This window comes from Vanessa cardui, chromosome 19 (assembly GCF_905220365.1).
Source record: "Vanessa cardui chromosome 19, ilVanCard2.1, whole genome shotgun sequence".
NCBI classification, from domain to species: domain Eukaryota; kingdom Metazoa; phylum Arthropoda; class Insecta; order Lepidoptera; family Nymphalidae; genus Vanessa; species Vanessa cardui.
The window spans coordinates 1,435,447-1,449,733 of NC_061141.1; the positions used below are offsets into that span (position 1 = coordinate 1,435,447).

Sequence of the window (14,287 nt, forward strand, 5' to 3'; positions counted from 1 at the left end):
ATCTACTTTCCGAACCGGTGGTAGCTTCACTTAATTGTAAAATGACGATTCAAAAGTGCTTGTAAAAGCCTACTTGAATAAAGTTTATTTTGATTGATTGATTAAAAAATGGAGAAGAAAATTGAATGTTACGACTAACTGAAAACAAACAAAATAAATCTTTGTTAAAAATTAGCTCAGCGTTATGATTTGAGAATTTTGGTTTGAATTTTTTTTTTTTATTGTAGCCTTCATTTCCCACAGTCAACACATGTGGCACGCTGTGACCACAATCATCGCATATCTCTTGTGTAACCAGAAATTAAAATCCAACCGTTCTGATGAAATATTTTTGAGTTTGAGTTGGTTTTGAAAATTATAATATCGGCTTAAACTACTAAGAGCCTTAAAACTCTTTGCATGTACAGTTTAATAAAATGAAAATTAAATTTAAAATAATATAATGATTACTAACACCAAAATATACTGGATATATATTGACGGCAACAAAATAATAACCGCCCCCGGGTGGGCTCGAACCACCAACCTTTCGGTTAACAGCCGAACGCGCTAGCCGATTGCGCCACGGAGGCTTCCTTAGGTTTTTATCAATATCGCCACAATTCATGTGTGTGTGTTCAGTAACTAAATAATAAATATTTAGTTACTGAACATACACACACATGCTCGTTCATTCTAATAGCAAATAAGTCAGACTTAGATTTGCATATTGTATAAGAATATTAATATATATACAAGATAGATCTTCTTTTTTATGAACTACTAACAATTCTTGATTAAGTATTTCTAGGGTTCCGTGCCCAAAGAGTACAAACGGGATGGGGAATAATGGCATCAGGTAGCCAGTTGAGATACTCACAACAAGCTCAGTTGTATTTTAGCTTTAATAATAAATAACAAAAACTCTAACACTTTATTCAAGTGATTTTTTGGCGTTTTTACCTAATATTCAAATCAGTACCAGGTAAACGCTCAAAATGTTCACAAATTATTTAGTTTTACTTAACAAATAAATATATTGCAGAGGAATTACTTATATGTAGTGTGTCGCGTTAAGCACTTTTTTAGAGTTCCGTACACAATGTGAAATTTGTGTACTCTTGTATACTTAATCAATGGTACGGAACCCTTCATGCGCTAGTCCGACTTGCACTTGGTTATATTTCACTAAACAACTTATAACAATATTAAGTTTACTTCCAAGGTTTCGATAGCAACTTATACTAATCCAAACTGGATACCAAAGATCATTGTAACAAAATGTAATATAAAAGTTTTTGATAAGTGTACTTACTACACAATTTATTTAGGCTTTACTTTTATTGATGGTCTGTCTTTTTAAACGGTAAATAAGCCGTTAACGTTAACTGATGGTAAGTGGCATTGGCGCCATAAAAAATTATCTGAGGCTGGTGGCGTGGTGACAATTTCAACTTGAATATATATTCATATAATCTTGAGGAGGAATGAGGACCATGTTATAAGGAAGGTCATGCTCAAGACCTTCCTTGTTGATATGGATGAAACAGGTAGAGGACGACCAAAGAAACAATGGATGGATTGTGTGAAAGACGATATGGTTAGAAAAATTGTTGCTTGTGGGATGACGTCCTACAGAGAGGTATGGAAGGAGAAGATAATTGGGATAAGGGCAGGAGGTCGATGATGATCTTGCGGACAAATATCTAATAAGTGGCTGATACCTACACAGACGAGCTTACATAAAGTCCCAGACATAGTGTCTGATTACTGCCCACTTAAAATTTATTACTACAACAAGTAATTTTCAAATAATTACTATAACATCATCTCTTAATTGTACTGAGTACTGTTATTTTACAATTCGTGACTTTAACAAATGCTATAAGACGCTAATTTTCTATCGTCCGTATTCTCAGGGCAAGGTTTTTCCAAATTGTTATTTATTTACTTGGACCATCAATAAGTGCTATTGTAGGTCATGTTATGAATTAAATTGATTTTGTATTTATTATTGTGTGTGACGCATATGTTCGCTGGTATAAATTTTAGTTTATATGATATCACGTCAGAGTATAATTCGATAAATATTTATCAAAATCCCAAGATATCCATCACTTTGATATATAGTAACATCCCTAATAGGGTCTGCTGGGAGGAGGAGTAGACATATATTTTGTATTGGCCCCCTTAGGGAGCAGGAATATAGATTCAATCTAGATTAAACTTGAGATGATATTCTGATCTTAAGTGACATATTTATATAGTATTCAATAGAATAAACCTTATCAGAAACATGTTTTACGATATGGCAGGTTCCTTTGAAGACATTAATTTGAAGAACTGTCAGTTCGAATCGAAAAAGTATTTTTGCATGCATATTTTCAAGCTTTTGATAAGTATTTTATTTCATACGTTTTGACAGAATTGCACATAGATGGAAAATAGAAGACGCTAGAAAAATGTCAAGCAAATATATAAGAAATCAAACTGTAGATTATGTACATCTAATAGCACATATTAACATAACATGTACATTAATATCGGTGTAATATGCTTTGTCACAGTATCATATATTCTCAAGATATTTAAGAAACTTGGTGTCTTTTCCATAATGACGAAACATCGAATATTTAACGATGCCTACTTTTTTGAATTAAAGCGTCTATAAAGATTTAGTCGTTAGTCAAACTGCTATGCGGTGAGGACAAACGTATGTAACTCTTTGTCGCACTCAAGCCCCATTATCTAATCTCATGTGTGTGAGCATATAATATAATAATAATAATTGATTTCAATAACAAAACTATTTTTTAATGTACTTTTTTATGGTTGGTTTTAATTGATTTTCGTTTATTTACCACCATAACTCTTTATACACATAATATATATTTTCGTTTGTTCAACAGTATTAATTCTATTACAGTTCCATCTTAATTTAATAAAGATCCGATGACGAGAGAATTGTCTTCAAACATAATTCTTTTTAGAAATTGGAGAAAACTAACGTCGATTGCTTTTATATAATTGCCAGATAATAAAAAAGGCTTATTTTTAATTAAACGTCTTTTATGACAACATTTTGAAAGTGATTGCTTATGATGCGCGCGCACAGAGTGATATGACCACTACGTTATCAAGTTGCCAGCTAAACTGCCAATTAAGTGCCAAGCCGCTCAAAATATGTAGATAACTTCATTCCTTATCTCATTTTTCAATTATAATTATTTGCATGTAATTACATATTTTTTTCAATATGATGAAGAAGTTAAACTTCTCATTAAACTTACATGCGCAAACACAAGGAGTATTTGCGTATGTTATGCGTTATTTTATGTTAGTTATGCGTTTTAAATTTCGAACAAACTTGCTTATAAGATACCTATTCAATCTTGATTTCAAGATAGCTGAGTTATAATGCTCATCAAATAAGTGTGCAGAAAATGTTTACGCTAAAGCACACGAGAAATGAAGCAGAAGCATTCGTGCAAACAGCAGTACAATCTTATTTATATACCAATATATACATAATTTAATGATTATTTAAACAGTAAGTATGAAATACGCTCATGTACCTTATTTTACAATAAGTTATATAATCGAATAGAAAAATGAGGCGATGCTATGACTAAGATAAGTTCTTTCTGTGGATAGATAAGAAGCCTCCGTGGCGCAATCGGCTAGCGCGTTCGGCTGTTAACCGAAAGGTTGGTGGTTCGAGCCCACCCGGGGGCGATTATTGTTTTGTTGCTGTAATTATATTGCTAATATGTATTGTAGTTATATTAATGTAGAAGTAAAGAAGCCTCCGTGGCGCAATCGGCTAGCGCGTTCCGCTGTTAACCGAAAGGTTGGTGGTTCGAGCCCACCCGGGGGCGATTATTGTTTTGTTGCTGTAATTATATTGCTAATATGTATTGTAGTTATATTAATGTAGAAGTAAAGAAGCCTCCGTGGCGCAATCGGCTAGCGCGTTCGGCTGTTAACCAAAAGGTTGGTGGTTCGAGCCCACCCGGGGGCGCTTAGTATTTTGTTGCTATCGACATTGTTACAATACGACTTCCAGTTTAGTACTAACTGATGTATTTTTTCTCGATTTATATTAAATTACCTTACCATAGGTGATAAGTTGCTATTTTACTTTTTATGAATAAAAAAGAAAAATGATTATCATTAATAGGAACAAGCTTAAACTAATTATTCTAAATACAGGATTACACAGGGTTAGTAATTCTTATGGAACAATGTTTACTTTTTTCAACAGAATCCCAGAAAATGTTCAAAACAATTCAATTAAAAAAATATATGATTCCAAAAACCTGAAATGTTCTGAGTTTCAATTAAAGTACAAATTGCCAAAATCTATTCTTGAAAATTCACAAATTTAAATGTTTATTTTTGTCATACATACCAATACCGACTACTGCTGTTTGGTGACGATATAATGATTATTGTTCCTACCGAGAGCTTGAACAATCCCTATCAGAAAATATGTCTTCGAATTATCCACAGTCCAAGACAAAATGAAGCAACCAATGGACACTCACCAAGTGTTACATTTAAGTTTAATATCTCTATAGCCTTAAAGTACGGAAGATTCATCTGAGAGATACATTAGCTCGTTCCAGTCTCCTGAGTGTAAACGGTGAAATATCAAAATAAGCGTAGACATTCTATCCTCTGAAGACCTCATTACTCGAGCTATTTTAGGACGTAGAATATTATTTAGAGCTTGCAATGATAAATCTTGTACGTGTTCAAACCAGTCTATAAATTGAATTATAAAAATAATTACAATAATATAATAAAAATACTGAACCAATATACATAAAACTTTTACCAGAAGACGAAGGGGTTTGTTTTATTATATAATCTACGAAAGATATCTGTAACAATTCACATATATATGTTAGTTAACATAGTATGGCACCGGTAAAACATCGAGAACAGTGAAGCGGCGACCATTAAGTAGTTTTTGGATTCCTATCTAAAAATTACTATTCATAATAGAGATGACCTTATTTTGGAAATTGACTGACTAGCAAATCTGACTCAAACAGACTTAACTCAGATGCAAGCACACTTCTTTTGTCAGTCTCATCTGGTATTTAATCCCACCTCATGATCTGTCAGATATCTGGCCATTAGACCGACAGGATAGTCTTTAGATTAGAAGGTTAAGTAAAGTAACAGTCTGTAAATTTCCCAGAGCGGGATTCGGCCTTCTCTTCCATTAAGGAGAGGGTTTGGTACATATTCCACCACGCTGTTCCAATGCGGGTTGGTGGAATGCACATGTGGCAGAATTTCGGTGAAATTAGACACATGCAAGTTTCCTCGTGATGTTTTCCTTCACCGCCGAGCACGAGATGAATTATAAACACAAATTAAGCATATATATATATATATATATATATATATATAGTGATGCTTGCCTGGATTTGAACCCGCAATTATCTGTTAAGATACACGTGTTCTAACCACTGGGCCATCTAAGCTTCTCAGATTAGAAGTTTAATAAACTTAAAACTAAAACAGAATTGACACATAAAATAAATTGCCACATGCCTGAATTGCGTTGTAAGGATTCTGTAGCACACTTGATTTTTCTATTGTTATTTGTCATGATGGCCGAGCTATTGAGGTTTTAAGGATACAACCCCGTGGAAGATACAAACATTTTCCATAGGCCGTTTCCTCACGCTTAATAAAAGGGTTCACCCTTTGTGTACGGGAATAATACAACGACAAATAATGCTGAGTTTTTTATTTTCTGTTACTCACAATACATTTTTTATGACAGTAATCTTGAAATTCTCGAAATTTTTAATGTGATAGGCGGACGAGTCACCATCGCCCATATAGAATGGCGCTGTAAGAAAAAAATACCATTCCTTACATCACCAACACGTCACCAACCTTGGGAACTAAGATGTTATGTCCCTTGTGCTTTGTTCGGCTCATTGGCTCACACACCCTTCAAACCGGAACACAACAATACCAAGTACTGTTTGATGGTAGAATGTATGAAGAGTTGGTCGTATCTACCAAGACGGGCTTTTAATAATCTTTTAGTGAATACATATTTATATGATGAGTTCAACTTTCCTAACTCACAATAACTGAGTTCGAACTCGTGAAAACATTTACACCGAAACCGTAAACTTGTATTACATCAAATATACAACGATGATAGTAGAATTAAGGGAAAACTAGGAGCTAGCCGAATATGGAGATACCACTCCAACTTTATTTAATCTGGAATCATTGGACGCATTGACACTTTTTCGAAGAATTTACTTAATTTTATAAAATTGTTAATATCATGTAATAAATAATATTCAAATGGCTGCGTTTAATTGCAATGGAAGCTGACAACCCAACTAATCTCCGACAGCAGCGGTGGGATCACAAGCCCCCAAACTCTTCAAGACCTCCGGATGAGCCAAAATTTACTATGGAATAAGTTATGGGTCTTCTAAATCTATTATATGTTTAATCTATTACGAAGACAGCTGTGACAAGCGCTGCAGGAGCAACTTTAACTGCAGAGACCGTACCTTTGCGGCGACACCATGACTTTTATATACCGCCGTTGAACTCTGATGAGAGATTACAAGACATCAGGGACTGCTGCGCTAATATTGATGAAATCATTATGAAATTGAATATTCCGCCACACAAAGCTCGAATGAAGGCTATTCTGCAATTGGGAAGACGAGCCAAGACACCTGGTCGCTGCACTCAACAACGTATTAGCAGGTGAAGCAGGAGCTGATCTATACTTCTGGTGAAGAGTTCCGGTACGCGGATGATGTGCAAAAATGGCGCAGCTACACTTCGGAACAGGCGAGCAGCTACGCTGAGTATGCTCCGACAGCCTGGACGCTCTACTAGAGAGTTAGACCACGAGCTCCGTTGTCGAGGTGGTAGATGCACCGATCACAGGTATTTAGTAGTATTTTAGTTTATTGGGATTCGAGTTGTTGAGAAGTGCACACGATGCGCTCCCCAAATTATTGTCGATTTTTAAAACATAAAGAAAACGTAAAAGAGAAAATAGAGAAAGTAAATATGACGATTCTAAAAAATTATGTGTTGTTTAGAGTTCTTTAAAGGATCAAATTATATATTTCAATTGCTGGGTCATTTGTCACGCGATTGTAGAGATAAAAAATCATCTAAGCCTAGCTCTTATTTTTGCAATGAAATAGTAATTCCCACTTTAGTGCTAGTTATAGAAACGCTAAGATTACTGAATGTAGTTATTATCATCGTAAGAGCCATTTTGAGAAAATTGTTACCGGCATCAAAGTAATGAACATAACTCCTCGAATAAAAGCATTAATTACGTATTGTTCATCTATTAAACATAGCGCCATTAACGTAATTATTATTAGCAAAAATATAAGTATTTATTTATATACTGGAGATGATTGGTTATAAATTCGTAAAATGATAGATGGGTCAAATTTATTCATATTTGATATTTATTTATATATTTCCAAATGTTACTTTGCGAAACTAAAATTGAATATCTTGGTAAGATTATAGAAAACTAGTAATCCAAATTTCATGAAATTTTGTTCAGTGATTTTGGTCGTGAAAGAGCGAAAGACAGATAGACAGAATTTTTCACATTTATAATATTAATATAGATGCCACTATGAAGCCAAATCTAAGAAAAAATCAGGCTCGTAAGACCTAAAAATATAAAAGAGGAATGTCAATTTAATGATTAAATATAATTTAAATTTAGTACAAGACCTTTAAACAGACAGTAGATATTACTGTTATGAACTGGAGTCTCTTGCTGTGGTAAAGGTAATGAAACTTTTTCGATATTTTCTTCATGATCGATAATTTATAGTAGTCACAGACTGGAACTCTCTGACTTCGAGTCATAAACGTGACCTTAAACCCATAGGTCTTTACGCAAAATTTTCAATGTGAAATTGAATACCACAAGGGCTTCAAATTTGTACATGCTAACTTTTTTCAGTTTTAATCCAATTAAAATTCCAATAGATGTCAAATAATTAAATGTTTCAAAATTATTAACTCAAGTTCATTAAATTGGTCTGTTCATATCGTTGGTCCATAATTGGCAACTTATTGAATAAAAACGCGATTCAAGTCTAGCTAATTTTGTAAAACAAATAAAAGGTGATTTTATTTTTAAAAATATAACAGATATTTACGTTTTACTTTATATAACAATGATAAAATAGTTATGCCCTCCACACAGTTCATGTAGATTTTAATTTTACGGCAGATTCAACGATTAATGAAAGTTATAAAAGATAATATGTTCTTTTTATAAATTAATATAACGTACTGATACACAAGAATTTCAACTGGTTGTTAACTGAAACAGCATCAAAAACTATAAGGCGAAGACCATTTGAATTATTATATTAATTTGTAATGGATGTTCCCGAAGTTCTATCAAAATTTTACAATTTGACGATGATATACTGACAGACAACTTAGAGAAGGTTAGATCATTTGCTTAGAAAAGGATGGACGAGCGGTTCCTTAATGATAAAACGTACTTTGATCAAGGCGACGCTAGAATTCGCCCATTTAAAGTCGGTGATTTTATCATAAAAATAATAAAAAGCTTCACTTAATTGTTAAATGACGATTCAAAAGAGCTTGTAAAAGCCCGCTTGAATAAAGTTTATTTTGATTTGATTTGATTTGATAACGCGACGCCATGAACGACACTAAGCCAGGTTCTAAATTTGAAGGTTCGATGGAAATATTAAAAATGTTGATAAATGATCTATACAGACTTAAGCATGTTAAACTTCGTGGGTGCTCAAAACGACGACCTGCCTCTACAGCTCAGTCAGACCTTTTTAATGATTCTGACGACTCGAACGAATTTGCCGTATGGGCAAAGGAATCTGGTGAGACCGATTTACGTGACGATGCTTCTACTTCTGCTGCGGTCAACGTTGGTGTGATTGCATTCTGTTGATATGATTTATTTCATGATGTAATTAACAAATATATATTTTTGTTGATATGTTTTATTTTATCGAGTAATTAACATTATTTTTGTGTTGATATGATTTATTTAATGATATAATTAATGTGTGTGTTTATATTTATTTTCCCTAACCTATCCTATCCAACATCCCTTCCTTAAACGCTGGCTGGCTGGCTGGCCACCATGCGTATCCTTATCCTGGTCTTGTTGGCTAGATCCCGTATGGGTGATGCCTTATGTGTTGGCTAGATCCCGGAATGGGTGATGCCTTATGTGTTGGCTAGATCCCGGAATGGGTGATGCCTTATGTGTTGGCTAGATCCCGGAATGGGTGATGCCTTATGTGTTGGCTAGATCCCGGAATGGGTGATGCCTTGTGTGATTTTATATTATAACATGTAACAGCGCAGGGGACGCGCTGGAGTCAGTATGGCCGTATGGGCGCATGTCGCCATCTATCGGTAATGATTGTTAAATAACGATATTTATATTTTAAGTTATCGTTTATATTATTATATTTTAATTAGATAAATGTCTAAGAAGCTTAAATATGTATTTTAATATCTATTTGTAAACATGATGTTATTTATCAGGCTCTAATAATTAATAGAGACTTGATTGTTTTATTCTTTGGAAGATGTGAGCTCATGTCGCCATTTATCGGCAATGGTTTAAAATATTAATGATATTAATTAATAATTATATATTGTTAATTATCATTTTAATGTTCCTATTTTATTATGTAAATTTGTAAAACACTACAATGTAATAAGTAAAACTAAAATGTGGATTCGTCATACAGCGCCACCTATAATGTGTCATAACGGACTATGTAATAGAAATGTTGGTTTATATCACTTATTTTAAGTAAATCACTTGTATTTGATTAAGAGCTGTATTTAAGAATAAGAATCTTATAAATATTCATTTTTAATATTAAACTGTATTTCAAGAATGAATTTGCAATACTGGCATAAATAATGATCAAAGTTGTAGTTGTGAATATCTGTTTGAATTATTCTAGAAGAACGCTTTAGAAACGAAGATTGTTTTAGCAACGACACATCGCATTGACACTTTTTCGAAGAATTTACTTAATTTTATAAAATTGTTAATATCATGTAATAAATAATATTCAAATGGCTGCGTTTAATTGCAATGGAAGCTGACAACCCAAATATATCTCCGACATATATTACCAATATGTATTGTAGTGGTATTAATATACAACTAAAGAAGCCTCCGTGGCGCAATCGGCTAGCGCGTTCGGCTGTTAACCGAAAGGTTGGTGGTTCGAGCCCACCCGGGGGCGTTTATTATTTTGTTGCTGGAGGTATATTGCCAAGATGTATTGTAGTGATATTAATATACAACTAAAGAAGCCTCCGTGGCGCAATCGGCTAGCGCGTTCGGCTGTTAACCGAAAGGTTGGTGGTTCGAGCCCACCCGAGGGCGTTTATTATTTTGTTGCTGGAGGTATATTGCCAAGATGTATTGTAGTGATATTAATATACAACTAAAGAAGCCTCCGTGGCGCAATCGGCTAGCGCGTTCGGCTGTTAACCGAAAGGTTGGTGGTTCGAGCCCACCCGGGGGCGTTTATTATTTTGTTGCTGGAGGTATATTGCCAAGATGTATTGTAGTGATATTAATATACAACTAAAGAAGCCTCCGTGGCGCAATCGGCTAGCGCGTTCGGCTGTTAACCGAAAGGTTGGTGGTTCGAGCCCAGCCAGGGGCGCTTATTGTTTTGTCGCTGTAATATATGCCTGTACAAAATATCCAGTATGTATTTTCGTGACATTTACAAAATGTTTGGGACATTTCCATTGCAATATTAATTGGCTATTCACCTTAAGATATTGTTTGGCTATTCACCTTAGATGTAACGTTATACGGGTCTTCCGTAACACGGAGTTATTGTGTTTGTATTATTATTCAATTGCATTTTAAGAATTGCAAAACTTTTGACAAGTTTTGTCTTGATTTCATTATATTGTAAACTGCAAGTCATTCAACTCAATTTGGCGCCAAAATAATGACAAATCTTAGTACAGAAATGTTTATTAGAAAATAGTGTACATTAGTTCAATTAGAATTGGCGTTTATCGAAAATAATTTTCTTTAATTTTATTTTCGCTTTTTTTTTTTTTCTTTTCTTAAGCAGCCGAAACATTTTCTAACAGACGGGAAACCTTTTACCGCTCTCTAAATTAATTCTTTGTTACATAGTAACAATTTAGTAAACTTTAATCAAGATTTGAAGAAGAAGAATTGGGAAGAAGAACCTTCTTTAATTTTCTGCACATCTATACCTAGAGCACTTTAAAATTGAGACCATAACCATAATATGTACGCTGCATGCGTCCCATAATCACTGAAAAAAAAATAAGCTATTAGTATATATGATATCAGGTTGAACCAATCGTAAGCGTGATTCAGAGTTTATAATTTTTTAAGCAACACTTTATTGCAAAAAATATGTTGTTTCCCGACTAAACAATATTTATTTAACTTCTCCGGACAAACGAAGGTTTCGAAATTGATCTCTTAAGTACCATCAAGAGACAATTGAAACTGTTTTATTCCTAGAGAGACATTTAAAAGAAGCTTATTTGACGAATACAACTTAAAACAATAAAACACTTTGTTCGAAACAAACAAATTGTTTTCGGATATCTTATATAAATCCTTTTGTATTCGCTAATTCTAAGCTAAGGTACTTATTAACGGTTCTGTAACACATTTATTTATATAAATAAAAATAATAAATACTGTTGTTACAACACTTACTTGGTGGTGAGCTTCGTGCAAGCCCGTCTGGGTAGGTACCACCCACTCATCAGTTATTCTACCGCCAAATAACAGTACTCAGTATTGTTGTGTTCCGGTTTGAGGGGTGAGTGAGCTAGTGTTACTACAGGCACAGGGGACATAACATCTTAGTTCCCAAGGTTGGTGGCACATTGACGATGTAAGGAATAGTTAATATTTCTTACAGCGTCATTGTCCACGGGTGATGGTGACCACTTACCATCAGGCGGCAAATATACTCGTCCGCCAAACTATATAAAAAAAAAACAAAAAAGATGACTTATTACTGAAAAAAAAATAGTGAACCAATATGCATAAAACTTTTACCAGATGACGAAGGGGTTTTTTTTATTATATTAACATATTTTTTAATATAGTTACCATAGTATGGCACCGGTAAAACATCGCGAACAGCGAAGACGTGTTGAGATGCTATTAAGGGGCGACTATTAAGTAGTTTCAGGTTACTATCTAAAAATTACTATTTAAACAGAGATGACCTTATTTTGGAAACTGACTGACTCAAACAGACAACTCAGATGCAAGCGCGCTTCTTTTGTCGGTCTCATCTGTTATTTAATCCCACCTCATGATCTCTCTGATATCTGGCCATTAGACCAACAGGATTGGCTTTAGATTAGAAGTTTAATCAAATTAAAACGAAAATAAAACATAATTGGCACATAAAATAAATTGCCACATGCCTGAATCGCGGTGTAAGGATTCTGAAGCACACTTGATTTTTCTATTGTCATTTGTCATGATGGGCGAGCTATTGAGGTTTTAAGGATACAACCCCGTGGAAGATACAAACATTTTCCACAGGCCGTTTCCTTACGCTTAATAAAAGGGTTCACCCTTTGTGCACGGGAATAATACAACGACAAATAATGCTGAGTTTTTTATTTTCTGTTACTCACAATACATTTTTTTATTACGGAAATCTTGAATTTCTCGAAAGTTTTCTCGAAAGTATAAAATGGCGCTGTAAGAAACATTAACCATTCCTTACATCACCAACACGTCACCAACCTTGGGAACTAAGATGTTATGTCCCTTGTGCCTGTTGTTACACTGGCTCACACACCCTTCAACCCGGAACACAACAATACCAAGTACTGTTGTTTGGCGGTAGAATGTATGATGAGTTGGTCGTACCTACCCAGATGGGCTTTTAAAAATGTTTTAGTGAATACATATTTATATGATGAGTTCAACTGTCCTAACTCACAATGAATGAGGTCTAACTCGTGGACACATTGCAACCCAAGCTGTAAATTCCTATTACATCAAATATACACCAATAATAGTAAGATCAACGGAAAACCATCAGCTGCCATAGCATGGAAACACCTCTCCAATTTCGTCTGGAAACTTAGCGCAGTATTTCAATCGCACGGTCTGTGCAATGATGACAGATGATAGTCCCAAGCGATCACCGTATTCAGTGACTCAATATCTATATAAATAAACAAATAAGAAGTTCGCAAAATAAACAGCTTTACCATCTAAGACGGCTCCAAATTAGGATAACCACAGTTAAAGAAAATATTCAAAACAAAAAGTAAAGTAACAGCCTGTAAATTTCCCACTGTTGAGCTAAAGCCTCCTCTTCCATTAAGGAGAGAGTTTGGAACATATTCCACCACGGTGTTCCAATGCGGTTTGGTGGAATGCACATGTGGTAGAATTTCGATGAAATTAGACACATGCAAATCACGATATTTTCCATCACCGCCGAGATGAATTATAAACACAAATTAAGCACATATATATAGTGGTGCTTGCCTGGGTTTGAACCCGAAATCATCGGTTAAGATGCACGCGTTATAACCACTGGGCCATTTCAGCTCTAGAAAATATTGCTAGAAATAAATTCGTTGGCGCCAGGACACAAACGAAACATAGAAAGATCACCGACCAATAAGTTCTTGTGAATTTTTTAACAGTATGCAGAATAGACCGTGTAATCAAGTTAAGTGAAACTAACACCAATTCGGAATGTAGATTCTACCGAGAAGAACCGGCAAGTAGCTCAAATAGTTACCCTTTTTCAACATTTTAAATACATAGTCATATTAGTTGAATACAATTATATATCCTTACGATATATCCTGCCTGAAAGTCAATAAGTATAATCACAGGTAGACATATCAATCAAATATCAAATAATTTTCCCTTCCTCATATTCAACCTATTTGTTACATCCGTGATATTAGCCTTACAAGATATGGTTCATTTTATTATAATTTATCTCTTCACAAAGCAATTAATTATTTCTTAGCACCTGTGAGTAAATTGTTTTAAGCAGTAACTCATGTTCTGTTAATATTATTATACTTATTTCGACTTAAGTGACTTTGCCCTTTTACATCTTAGGATGAAAGTATGACTATAGCTCTTTCCATCGTGCTGGGTGCAATGTAACATGTTTTTGAAACTCCTGGTGTGTTCTTTAAAATTTTTTACAGAAGATTATAAGAGCCAGGTGGCACA

The 14,287-nt window shown here is 34.3% G+C and overlaps 8 non-coding genes across 8 annotated transcripts; 7 read left to right on the plus strand and 1 right to left on the minus strand.

Annotated features, from left to right (window-relative positions):
* Positions 1 to 498: 498 nt before the first annotated feature.
* Positions 499 to 572, minus strand: Trnan-guu. Its single transcript has one exon. It is a non-coding gene; the product is annotated as a tRNA-Asn (tRNA).
* A 3,068-nt stretch (positions 573 to 3,640) lies between these two features.
* Positions 3,641 to 3,714, plus strand: Trnan-guu. Its single transcript has one exon. It is a non-coding gene; the product is annotated as a tRNA-Asn (tRNA).
* A 69-nt stretch (positions 3,715 to 3,783) lies between these two features.
* Trnan-guu lies at positions 3,784 to 3,857 on the plus strand. Its single transcript has one exon. It is a non-coding gene; the product is annotated as a tRNA-Asn (tRNA).
* Positions 3,858 to 3,926: 69 nt separating this feature from the next.
* Positions 3,927 to 4,000, plus strand: Trnan-guu. Its single transcript has one exon. It is a non-coding gene; the product is annotated as a tRNA-Asn (tRNA).
* Positions 4,001 to 10,215: 6,215 nt separating this feature from the next.
* On the plus strand, positions 10,216 to 10,289 carry Trnan-guu. Its single transcript has one exon. It is a non-coding gene; the product is annotated as a tRNA-Asn (tRNA).
* A 69-nt stretch (positions 10,290 to 10,358) lies between these two features.
* On the plus strand, positions 10,359 to 10,432 carry Trnan-guu. Its single transcript has one exon. It is a non-coding gene; the product is annotated as a tRNA-Asn (tRNA).
* Positions 10,433 to 10,501: 69 nt separating this feature from the next.
* On the plus strand, positions 10,502 to 10,575 carry Trnan-guu. Its single transcript has one exon. It is a non-coding gene; the product is annotated as a tRNA-Asn (tRNA).
* Positions 10,576 to 10,644: 69 nt separating this feature from the next.
* Trnan-guu lies at positions 10,645 to 10,718 on the plus strand. Its single transcript has one exon. It is a non-coding gene; the product is annotated as a tRNA-Asn (tRNA).
* Positions 10,719 to 14,287: the final 3,569 nt, after the last annotated feature.